General features: G+C 40.5%; 1 protein-coding gene and 2 non-coding genes across 10 annotated transcripts in view; all 3 read right to left on the reverse strand.

Moving 5' to 3' along the window:
• Positions 1–13,443, reverse strand: part of LOC136845041 (tigger transposable element-derived protein 1-like) — a 289,897-nt gene that overhangs the window by 249,362 nt on the left and 27,092 nt on the right. The window lies entirely within an intron of this gene.
• Positions 7,933–8,051, reverse strand: LOC136845382 (5S ribosomal RNA). Its single transcript, XR_010855165.1, has one exon. It is a non-coding gene; the product is annotated as a 5S ribosomal RNA (ribosomal RNA).
• LOC136845378 (U6 spliceosomal RNA) lies at positions 9,386–9,491 on the reverse strand. The gene has a single exon (XR_010855161.1). It is a non-coding gene; the product is annotated as a U6 spliceosomal RNA (small nuclear RNA).

A 13,443-nucleotide genomic window follows, 5' to 3' on the forward strand; every position in this document is an offset into this window, starting at 1 on the left:
TGTTCCACCAAGAGACATTAGCACTGATTCAGCCCTTTCAGCCACTGATGTTATAATACTCGATGGTGCAGCCATAGTACACATGCTCCATCCTGGTCCCTCAAAAACATTCAGTGATTATGCTTTAAATGTGTTCTTAAAGTATGTTGAAGCCCAGCTACAGAAGACATCTCGTGTAGATATTGTATGGGATGAGTACTTAAAACACAGTCTAAAGGCTGGTGCAAGGCAACGTGGGGGTACTGGAATAAGAAGACGAGTGGAGGGCACTACATGCATTCCGAGAAACTGGCAACAGTTCCTTAAAGATGAGGAAAATAAGGCTGAACTCTTTGCCTTCCTTGCCATTGCTGTCACATCCAATGCAGCCGTACCAAGCAGTAAACAGCTCATTAGTACTTACCATCAAGATGTCCTCTGTTCTCCAGCCAGATCAAAGGATGGTTTGGCCCCTTGTTGTCAGGAAGAGGCAGATACAAGGATTATTCTTCATCTTGAAGATGCTGTACATCATGGTGCCCAATCTGCAACAGTGCGTACAGTAGACACTGATGTTGTGGTTCTTGCTGTAGCTGGTGCAGCTAGACTGGATATACCAATTGTGGTAATATATGGTACAGGAAAAATGTGCATCACATCATGGCTCATGAGACAGCAAGAGCAATGGGACCAGCCTGTAAGAGCTTTGCCTATGTTCCATGCATTCACAGGCTGTGATACAGTGTCATTCTTTGCTGGAAGGGCAAGAGAAGACCGCCTGGGAAGCATGGAATAATTACCCAGAGATTACAGAGGCCTTCATAGTACTGACATCATCACCATCAAGCATTGATGAATGGATAAGCCATATAGAAAGGTTTGTGGTGTTGCTCTATGACCGGACAAGCAGTCAGACCTCAGTCAATCAGGACGAAAAATCTTGTTTTCACAAAAGGGACGACAGATAGAAAACATCCCACCCACCTTTGCTGCATTAATGCAGCACACCAAAAAGGGCAGTGTATCAAGCTGCATATTGCTGGGGCCAAGCAATGATTCAACAACCAGCAATTCCTTCCCCAGAGGGTGGGGATGGCAGAAGAACATTGATGGAGACTGGGCAGTTCTATGGAGCACATTACCTGAAGCCTCAAGCGCATGTCGTGAGCTACTTAAGTGTATATGTACAAAAGGTTGCAGAGGATACTGTGAATGCATTAAGGCTAATTTGCCTTGCACAGCTCTCTGCAGATGTGGGGGAGAATGTGACATTCTAGAATGAGCCAAAAGAACTTCCATGTAGTATATCTATGTATCACATATATGACAGACTTTACAGTTTAATAATAAGTGCATAACCTCAAATCTGAAGTATCAAAGTTTTTATTTTTAGGAATAAATAACATTTGTCTGCTGAAAAGAAATTATATTTTAATGATAAAATAAAGTTTGTTCATACTTACCTGGCAGATATATATATAGCTGTATTTCAAGTCCGACAGAATTTCAAAACTCCTGGTCTTAATGCTCCTTTGGGCAGGTGGTTAGTACCCATTCTATTTCGCTGGGAGGCGGTATCAGGAACCATTCCATTTTCTATTCAGATTTTCTAACGCCACTGACTCCTGAGGGGAGGAGGGAGGGCAATATGAATATATATATCTGCCAGGTAAGTATGAACAAACTTTATTTTATCATTAAAATATCATTTTGTTCATGAGACTTACCTGCCAGATATATATATAGCTGAATACCACCTTTGGAGGGGGTAGAGACAGCCAAGAATTAGGGAAAAACCAATTATTGGTAAAATTATTTTGGTTCCTTATCTGATAGCGTAGCTGACTGAGTGGTTACTGTCACTCTAGTCTGCTTCTGCTTTACTAGAGACCCAATGGTAAGTGACCTATCGGCTGGCTGGCGACTTCTAGATGATCTGTCAGCAGGGCGTGACCACAATGTGACTAGATCATAGACCATACAAAAGAGGACAAAAAGAGCATTACTAACCACTAACCAACACCTAAAGCGTTAGTTTGCAAAGGATTGGGAAGACTGCCTCCAGTAGTCGACCCAACAACCATAAAAACACAATTAAAGGGGATAGGATCAGAGTTACCCCTGTCCCCAAGGTTGCTGAAGCAGCAATGTATGGTCCCAATAAAAGCAATTTTCTTATGCTACCTAAACATCTTGCCAAGAGTGTGAGGCAAACACGCATTGACTTGTCAAAATGTGGCACTAAGAATGTCACTGAGTACCATATTTTTTTCTTGAACGCCATGGAGGTAGCAACTGCCCTCACCTAAACTCTTGTGAGCGTTAACTCTCAACAACTTGAAGTTGGAGTCGTCACAACTAGAGTGTCTTCCGTTCCATAATCCCACGTCCCTAATGAAGAATGCCAGTGCATTCTTCGACATAGGTTTAACTGGTTGCCTCACAGAACACCATAAAATATCCAAGGGACCACGAGTGTCCTGTGTTCTTTTAAGGTAGTACTTGAGAGCTCTAACTGGACATAGAACTCCCTCAGGTTCCTGTCCAATAAGGTCTGCTAAACCTTTAATTTCAAAGTGTCTAGGCCAAGGGTTAGAAGACCTATCATTCTTAAGCTAGCCATACTCACGATAGAGACTCTTCAATGGGACTGGCCCTCAGCCCAGACCCAAAGGATTGCCCATACGATGGAGACAGGATTTCAAGAGGACAACATGCTCTGCCATCTCTGGGAGTTACCACATTCTTCATTATCTGCCCATCGGTCTATGAAGAAGATTACTCAGTGTTCAAGCGGTCTTGATTGTAAGGTGACATATCATTCTTAATATGGCTTGTTTTTTAAATAAAAGAAAGATGATTGCTGTAATCATAGCTCTCTTGGATCAAGAGGACAATAACTATGAAATGTGTGGCGGTGAGCATGAAGACAATGGTCAAAAAGAATGGCTAAGAAAGAGAGAGAAATTTTCTCATATGATGTTACTGAATGAGTTAATTAAAATAACCCAGATGATTATAGAAATTATTTGAGAATGACCAAGAAAGCCCTTCACATACCTCTTATCCCTTGTTTCGACAAAGATTACAAAAGAAGACACAGTAATGAGACAGGCTATTTCTGCAGAAGAAAGGTTGATTTCAACATTGAGGTTTTTAGCAACGGGACGGTCACTGGAGGATCTCAAATTTTCAACTGGAATTTCTGCCCAAGCTTTAGGAAAAATCATACCTGAAACTTGTCAAGCAATATATGACAGCTTACGTGATGAATATTTGAAGGTAAGTAAAATATCATGCCTTTTTAGTACTTTATTTGATAAGTCCTTTCCACATATGCAATTTACTCATCTATTTGAATTAAGTACAAATTAAAAAAATTAACTTGCCTATTTTGAAATTGTTTGAAAATTAAAATGAAAAAACTAAAAGCCTGTGTTTTTCTTTAGTTGGCTACCTAATAAAAATCAAATTTATGTAGGCTATTTCAAATTTATGATAAAAAAATATGGGCTAGCCTATTTGAAAAATATAATGAAAAGTTATAAGGGCTTCTTTTTCAAACTGTTTTGAAAATTATAATGAAAAATAATAGGCCATTTTACTCCTTCACCACTGATGCAAAAAGGGATATCAGAATCATTTTGTACATAGGTTTCTCGTAGATTTTCATTTAGAATGGGGAGTATCATCTCGATGATGAGGCTGTACTTGTATTCAGTGAAGTTGTATAATATTTCCAAGATTTGCTTTTCAGCCAACATATGTTGTTGGCCATTTAATTTTCTTAATTTTGAAGCAACTTGAGTCTGCCAAAAATATCAAAGTCATCCTCTTCCCTTTCGAGACATTTCTCAACTTTTTTCATGAGTGTTTCCCTTTGAAGGTTTCCACCATTCTTTCTCTTACGGGTTTCCTGAACAGATGACTTTAAAGAAGTAGGCCTATCATCTGAATAGAAAATGGTTTCCTTGTTTGGTCCAGGACTGTTTCTAAATTTTCCTCATCACCATCCTGAGAAAAATGAAAATCATACAATTAATTAATAAATATTAATACACATATTCACTGTATACCACACAATACATATATATATATATATATATATATATATATATATATATATATATATATATATATATAGCTATCAAATATATATATATCTATTCTACTCATCGAAAATATACAAAAATTTGCTGTTTTTATGATTATATATTGAAATTTATTTACATAGATGAATTTTTCTGCCTTTCAGTTCCCAACAAGTCTTGTAAGATAAAAAAAAAAATTGGAGGACTGATCTGTTATACAATTTTCCCAATTGTGGTGGAGCAGTTGACGGAAAACATGTTTCTATTGACAACCTCCAGCAAACAGTGGATCTTATTATTTTAATTATAAAGGGTATTATAGTATTGTTTTAATGGCAATAGTCAATGCTAATTTAGAGTTTATAATAGTTGATGTAGGCAAAAATGGCCGGGTTTCAGATGGTGGAGTGTTGGATGAAACTCTTTTTCACCAAAAGTTATTGGAAGGACTTTAAATTTGCCTGAAAATAATATGAAACCAAACATGGGTTGAATTTTGTCTTCATTGGGGATGAAGCTTTTGGACTGCATGAGCACTTACTGTAAACCTTTCCACAAAGAGATTTAAACTATGAGAAGAAGATTTATAATTACAGATTATCTGTGCCAGACAGTAGTGGAAAATGCTTTTGGTGTATTGTCTAATAGATTTCTGAGTGTTTCATACCCCCATTGCATTGAAACCTGAGAAAATTGATCTTGTGGTATTGGCAAGCTGTGTACTTCATAATTTCTTACGGAGAAATTGCATTAAAATCCTACACACCTGAAAACATGATTGACTTTGAAAACACTGAAAGTGGCATTTTGCAGGATGGAGATTGGCGAAAGGCCACTATAATGCTACACACTTTGCAAACATTTTTAATGATAAAATAAATGCCTGTTCATTCAGCTAAAGATGTTATAGCTGATTTTCATATGTTGAATATTTCAGTGGTAATGGTAAAGTTCCATGGCAAGACACAATGATACATTAAGAGAATGCTCTTGTTTATATATATTATATATATTTATATTCAGATTTTCATGTCAAAACTTGTTCTTATGTAATCATAAATATATATATATATATATATATATATATATATATATATATTTATATTAAAATATATTTGTATATATATATATATATATATATATATATATATATAGGAAAAAACCAATTGCTTTAATGTCAAAACTTTTTTCTTATGTAATCACATTGCTAATAAAACTGTTAATTAAAAAAATTTGGCTATATTTACTTACTGGTTCATGAGAGTTTACTTGATTTTCCTGTCTGCGTTTGTTCATCTTGAGAAGTTTGAAGTAGAATCCTGGGAATTTCTTGATCTGTCAACGGGGGTGACCAAAGTAACAAATCATAGTACCATAAAGAGGCACAAAGAGCATCTTCTTCTCCCTAACCAGACCACCTCGAGGTCCTGACTTTTCTAAGCTCTTTTGAAAAGATCCTCTGAATGAGGAAATTTTAGCTTTCACAAAATCTAAAGGGGTTCTCATCAATTTTCTTGCAGACCTCTAATAACTCTTTGGCAGCCTGCTTTTTAGATTTATTAAAATAATATTCACTTTTACCTTCCATAAACACGGATGAAGTCTATAAAGTTCAATGAATTCAGTAACAAAATCTTGAGTTAAATATTTGGTTGCCTGCGACGACATACTTGAGAAGTTGCAATGAGGACACTGCTTAAACGCACGATATGTATGGAGGCCAATCTGCCCTCACCTGGTGAATAACATTCAGTCTCAGGTATCATACTTGTTTCATTCTTGAGTGGATGGTCAGGACTCTGGGAGGCTAATCTCTTCCCACACACGTTAGGGACTTGTTGCCTCGAGTCAGCAAATTCCAATGGACAGGACAGGATTTTCAACATGCTGAAAGGATGGCGAGCCAAGACAAGCCATAGAGACTGGCTTTTTCCCCCCATACACCATAAAGACTGGACTAAACCTTGGGACAATTTCAAAGTGACGGGCCAGTCTTAGAAGTGTATGGCCATTTAGCCAAGAACTTAGGGCTTAAAGAATAGACAGCATTGTGTTCCTTGAAGCCCACATGACGGCCTCGAACTTCGCTCACTCTCTTCGCGCTGCCAGAGCCGTGAGGAATGCCATTTTCGAGTAACATCCTTAAGAGATGCAGAGTGGAGAGGCTCAAAGGACTAAACATCAAAAACTTGAGCATTACGCCCAAGTTCCAAGCAGGGGAATTAGCTGAGGAACCTTGGACGTCTTGAAAGAGCTCGTAAGATCGTGGAGGTCCTTATTGTCAGACAAATCTAATCCTCTGTGTCTGAATACAATCGAAAGCATGCTCCGATAACACTTGATAGTCGGAACTGCTATATGAGTTTTCTCTTAAGTAAAGGAGAAAATCCGCAACCTGGCTCACAGTGATAGAGGAAGAGGAAAAGCCCTTCTTTCTACCCCAACCTTTGAAGGTTGCTCACTTCGCTAGATATATCCTTTAGATGAAGAACTTCTGGCTCTAGCGATGGCCCGTGCCACCTGGCCAGAAAAACCCCTTCGCTCTGACCAAGTTTCGATAGTCTGAAAGCAGTCAGGTTCAGAGCGGGAGATTCAAAGATATCTCGTGAAGTGGGTTTGTATGAGCAGGTCTGCTCTCATAGGAAGGGTCCTCGGAACGTCTACCAACCAGAAGAGAAACTCCGAGAACCAGTGGTTCGAAGGCCAAAACGTGGGGATGAGAGTCATCCTCGTCCCTTGTGAGGCCGCAAACTTGCGTATGACTTCTCCCAGAATTTAGAACGGGAAAAAGGCGTAAACATCTATTCCCGTCCAATCCCAGGGAAGAGCAACTATCGCAACTGCCCCAGGGTCGAGTACAGATGAGCTTTATAGAGGAGCCTCGCTGTTCTTGAGGTCGTGAAAATATCCACAAGATGGCGACCCCAAAATTTCCCAAAAATCTTGGCAAACCTCCTGATGAAGGGTCCATTCCTTCGGCAGGAGTTGATGGCGCCAACAGAGCAGGTCTGCTCGAACATTTTCGACCCCTGCAACAAAACTTTGTGAGAATCGAAATGTTGCGAGCATAGGCTCAAAGAATAATCTCTCTTGCAAGGCTGAACAGGAACAAGTAGTATTGTCCGAGTTTGCTAGAACTACACGATTGCAAACTTGGACCTCGAAGAATTGGAGAGCTAAAGATAGCCGCCAAATCTTTGAAGTCGATGTGCCAGGACACCTGTTCCTCTCTCCAGGTTCCTAACACTTCCTCTCCTCTAGTGTTGCCCCCAACCTGTTGACGACCCGTCGGAAAAACAACACTAGGATGGGGTTCAGAAGCTTGAGGGAGATCCTTTCTGCAATTTCCGTTGGATCGAGCCACCACCACAGATCTCTTTATATAAGGAAGAATTCTCAATTCCTCTTTCAAGTCTTCCTTGCTTTGCCAGTTCTCCAACAAAAAGAACTGAAGAGGCCTGAGATGCAGACTCCCAGAAAACAAACTTCTCCAGCGAGGAAATGGTCCCCAGCAGACTCATTCCTTCCTTCACCTAGCATGTTTCCTTTTCCAAGAAGGCCGAAACTTTTCGTACATAGAAGTTGCCGTTCTTGCGACGGAGACGCTATAAAAGCCGCTGAATACATCTGAATTCCCAGACACAATGGACAGTGAGGGGATCAGCTGCGACTTTCTCCACAGACCAGAAGTCCCAGGGACTTCACGAGTTGCAGAGTCAACTGAAGGTCCTCCAGATACCTTAAGCCGACGACGCTCGAATCAACCAGTCGTCCAAGTAGAGTGAGATCCTGACGTGCGACAGGTGCAACTGCATCGCAACGTTTTCATGAGACGTGTAAACACCCTCGGAGCAAAATGTGACGCCAACAGCATCTGGTGTTCCCAGGCGGTCACCCATCCAAGTACTGACCAGACCCAACGTTGCTTAACTTCGCTGATCGGACGAGAAGCGGTGTTTTCAACGTGGTATGGTCGTTGTGCAGAGTCCAAAGCAGAGAGCCCTGAACTGGTACGTCTAGTCCCCCAAGACAACCTGAGATAGTTCATCGAACGTGGATGAATTGGGGCGTGAAGATAAGTATCTTGGAGATCCAAAGATACCATCCAATCCCCGGGATGAAGGGCTCCTAGTATTGACTGCGAGGTCTCCATCTTGAACTTTTCCTTCCGGACCAAGTTGTTCGACCTGTTGACGTCCAAGACGGGTCTCCAGCCTACTGAAAGTTTTGGGACTAGAAACAATCTGTAGTAAAATCCCGGGGAACACCGAGTCCAAGACCTGTTCCACTGCTCTCCGCTCGAACATCTGTTCGAGCAGGTCAAACAATTTTCTGTTTGACAGGAAGGCAGTTGGGAAACAAAAAACAAAGGAGGAGGAGACAGGAAGGGAATCAAGTAACCTCTCTCTAACAGTAGGAGGGACCAAACGTCTGCCCCTCACTCTTTCCAGGCTTGTGCAAAATGAAGCCTGGTTGCAAAGGGAGTCTGGAGATGAAAGGAGTCACTTGCTTTAGTTTTGAGAAAAACGATATTTTTTTGCTTCTCTGTGTATTTATTTGCTTGCTGTTACACAGTTTGATGTTTTTATGACATAATGAAAAGCAAAAAAATAGACCTGCAAAGTAATATAACTTTCGCTAAATGAAGCTAAATGAAGAGAGTGTCAAAACACGGCTCAGGTTGGGCAGCGACGACGTTTACTTAGTCAAGCTCTGAGCTGCTACTGACTGACTGCCACTGACTGCCCTGCGGCATTCCTGTCTTTAAGCTGATGCGTACTAGGTCCACAGGTTGCCATAGATCGCATTAGATATTATTATTTCATAGCTAAAAGGAAATTACCACCGATATACTGACAATATCATTACATTATACGAAAAATGTAATTTGACTATGATAGGGTTACTGTTTTGTTTATAACTCCTAACTGTGGCGAACTTTTAAATAAAACTTTCTGAGAAGATAGTCAGGATATGTATGATGCCATATATAAAATATCCCAGAAAATTTGATTTCCGATTTTTTTCGTCAAACGCTCCCCTTAAGACAAAGACAACTGCGAAGGTGGAGAGAGAGGAGCCGAAGGTTGAAAAGTCTCAGGAAACAGATCCTTAAGAAAAAAAGCCAAAGTCTGATAATCAGAGGAAGAAGAAGACGAAAGAAGTTTCTCTTCATACAAAGGCTGTGACGAAAGAGAATGTTCTTCCGCAGCTGGCGGGTCTTGAGTGAGTGGTGAAAGTAGTTCGATTCGCCCGTCAAGCGGAACTCCAGCGAACGAAGAAGTCGAAATCAACTAGAGTCGTATAGTAAACATAAAAAATGTGGGCGCTTCACGATTAGCGTGTCATCCTTGCGCAGGGGCCATGCTAATCTTCTCTGTATCGTTCCAATTTTAGTATATGTACTGCCAAAGCAAGTACTGGCTAAATTAAGAAGGACATCAGATGATGAAGCGGGTAGTTGTGCGACATGATGAACAACTGGGCGGCGTCAACACAAGACTTGAAGCTATCTGGCGAAGCGGCGGAGCGTCATGGCGTGACGCGCGAGAGGCTCCGTGGCAAGTACTAGAAGAGAGTCACAGCGTGGCGCGAAGCGTCATGGCTAGGCGCGCCGGCGTCAAGGTGAGGCGCGTGAAGCGTGAAGCGCACGAAGAGCAAGACGCGCTCCTGGCGCGAGACAAGAGAAAAGGCCAACACCTCAACTCGGGAAGACGAATAGGAAGCCACTAAACACTCTCTCTAGACGACAGACGAGAAGCCCCAAAACATCTAGCAGACATGGAAGACGAAGCAGGAGACGAAGGTGAAAGTCTGTACCTCTTAACAGGCAGATTCGAATCTTGAAAGGTTCATGAGAGCATCCAGCTGTTGTTGCAAACCCAACAAAATCTTTACGCGTTGGAGAAGCCACTCTCTCGGGAGAAGGGCTGAACCTGAGAGAAGGAAAGGGGGCGAGAGACGTATACTTCCTTCCACAGGGGAAGAAGCTCTAGCCCTTGCCTTAGCGCGACAGGGGTCGAGTAGCGTCATCATTCGAAAAACACTTTATTCTCTTCTGCAGAGGAATATCCACGCAACTTTGGGGAAGAGTACAAACGTCTAGAGGAAGAGGACGTGAAGCGTCCTCTCCTCTAAGTTTCTCTTAAGAGGGCGAGAGTCCAACCGAGAGCTCCAACCCCGAGGCGGGGAGGACGTGTCGGAGGGCGAGAAGCAATCCTTCAGGATGCGTGCCTGAGCACGATCCCTGGCAGCCTGGGTAGCGTCATCAGGACCTGCCGAAGGGACGCCAGATCGGTGGGAAGCCCCGTAACCCTCATGCGGCTTTCGACATGCCCCTCCCTGGTCCTGGGAGTTCGACAGAGGTCCAGGCCTAGAGGCATTATAGGGCGATCTGACGCCCCCTCCACAACACTAGGGCACTAGCACTAACACTATGCGTTTGAATTGCATTCACTTTAGTTTCAAGAGCACGCATTGACTCCACACGAGAGCCAGGGAATTACCTTCTGCAGCAACAAACTACAGGGTTATTACTAAAATTTACTACAGGGTTACTAGTAGGAGAAAACCCTGACTGTCCATCTAAGGATGCACTCTAGGAGGAAGATTTCCTCAGCCTATCACGCTCCAATTTAAGCATATAGGCTTCATATTTCTTCCACTCACCCTCAGACAATCCCACACATTCATTACCGATTATCATAGAGCATTGAACACCCTTACATATCATACATAAAGAGTGAGGAACTATCAAAGTCTTGATAGCCTCACCTTACATTCACCCAAGCTACAGACTCAATAGCTAGAGGTAAGACATCTTAATTATAAGAAAAGTCAAAAGCAAAATAAAAAACGGTCCACAAAGAGCGTATGCCAAGTCACAGATCCAGTCGAATACCAAAAACAACCAAAATACTTAAGTGACAACAAATTTGAAACCAAATGGCGGAGGAACTGACAACAGGTGTTGACAGTCCGGCGACAGAGAAAATCTGAATAGAAAATGGGAATGGTTCCTGATACCCGCCTCCCAGCGGCGGGAATGGGTACTAACCACCTGCCCGGCCACTGCGTGTGCCGCGAGTTTTGAAATTCTGTCGGACTTCGGAGAATACTGCTATATATATATCTGGCAGGTAAGTCTCATGAACAAAGTTCATTTTACATTCAATAATAAATGATTGCAGTGTGACTTAACAAATTACAAAATATCTTGTCAACACAAGAACTTTCTGAACCCCATAAAGTATATGTATCTTGTGCTGAAACACCAAAATAGTATAAACTAGCAAAGATATTGCTTCTTTTTGTGTGTTCAGAATGCTCCTTGACCCTGAAAACCTAGGAAAAGACACATTATTTGTTATCCTAGCTTGCATAGTTTTCATTTTACAAGCCAAATATGATTTTCGGCAATGGCGGAACAAAAATGGCTGCCAGATTTGTTACAGGCAAAATCTGAGATGGCCCTATAGCTAAATTTATTTGTATTGACCTGCTGAACATTTCTGCCAACTTTCATGCTTTTATCATCAAAGGCACAATTTGGTCAAATTTATGCCAATATCTGCTGAACTAATAATAGCAAAACAAATTTAAGAGAACAATGTCAAGGAAATCAATTGTATACAAAGCATTTAACTTTAGTACTTGCCATAGTGTTATTTCCTATCATATTCCTCTACAGCATACAAATTGAGTCCTTTTTACATTGGTGTAATGAAAACCCCTGATAATGCCTCCAATACCTAAAGTAACATTGATAAGGCTGTCCACTTATCTTGCAACTGCCATGAGGTCAAAGTCAAGCCTAACTCATGGAACTGGTATTAAGAATGTGATTTTAAAAAAATTTGTGTAAAATATTTTATAACACCTTCATAAATTACAATGTCAGTGGCTGCGTGTTTTGAAAATATTTTTTTTCTGGAGAATAACCTCCAAGCCTTGTTATTTCCCCTGGAAGAACAAAGAACAGTTAAACAGAATGTCTTATTACTACTGTACTTACGTTTGCTACATTGAAAGTTTCTTGAGAAATAAATTATCACACCAACACTTACAAACGAGGCGTTCACAATATTAGGGGTCCCAGGGGCCGACTAAAAAAAAAATGTGAGAAAACGCATTGAAAATTGGCAATTTTCAAACATGCATTTCTCAGCGATTTATGAACAGATTTTTAAAAATTTTTGTAGCATTTGAAAGGTAATCTTATCTACTTTAGGACCTCATTATTGTTTTTGGCTAAGTCCTTTATGACTGCCTTATTTTTAATAACAGTGCTTAGGGAATGAAAGGGTGTTTTTAATGACATGGCAAAAATTATAAAATACATATTTTAAACATAACCAAATGTAATAAATACTTAAAATTGAACATTTTATGGAATTTCACTTACCTAGGCATATATATACACATGCACAGGGGTAGATAATGGATGAAAATGCAATAAAACACTAGTATTATTTTTAATTACATAATACTTATTAAATGAATGACAGAAAATAATAATATTCAACTATAATAAGGGGCACTATTATGTATATAATGAAAAAATAAACTTTTTTAAGGGCACTATTATGTAGATAGTGAAAAAAAAAAAAAAAAAAAAAACTTTTTTGTTAAAAAATCTTTCACCTATCTTGATTAAGGGCACTATTATGTACATACAGTAAACCCCTGTATTAAGCGTTCTCATGGTTGCGGTTTCAGGGTTTCTCTGTGGAACATATCTAGCCATCATTCGCAGAAAAATTCATTCAGGCGGTATTTTTCACTGAGAAATATTCACTAATTACTGTATTTTCATATAATTTTTTCATGAATAAATGCACTTTTTGTGATAAAACTATTAAAATACTCAGGTATAAGCATTTTACAGGGTTTTCTTGGTTTAAGCTTTCAAAATGGGCAGTTCTAAGTGTTTTTAGAGTGGTTTTAAGCATTCGCGGATTTGACCTATTCGTGGGGGGGTGTGGGACGCATCCCCCGCGAATACGGGGGGTTCACTGTAGTGGAAAAAAACTTTAAGGGGCACTATGATGTATATAGCGAAAAAAAAATTTTCTGTTAAAAAAAATCTTTCATTTATCTTGACATAAGGAGTCCTTTTGTTTGTTGTGCTTCAAGAAGATTGAGAGGGTATGAAGAGCGCGTCTTCATGTTCCTCAATGATGAAGTCATCGTGTGAAGGGTCATCAGGTGGCGCATCCCCGAGACCTTGAATCTGCATGCTCCTCTGATTTGCCAGCAGTTTTTGGAGCCAATTAGGTGCTTCAGGGGCCAAGTAATTCTTGGTGAGGTACTCTATATCACTGAGCTTCTTACTGGCCAGCAGGATGTCTGTCTTATATTTCCGTTGAAGTGG

The sequence above is a fragment of the Macrobrachium rosenbergii genome, chromosome 13, assembly GCF_040412425.1.
Source record: "Macrobrachium rosenbergii isolate ZJJX-2024 chromosome 13, ASM4041242v1, whole genome shotgun sequence".
NCBI lineage: Eukaryota > Metazoa > Arthropoda > Malacostraca > Decapoda > Palaemonidae > Macrobrachium > Macrobrachium rosenbergii.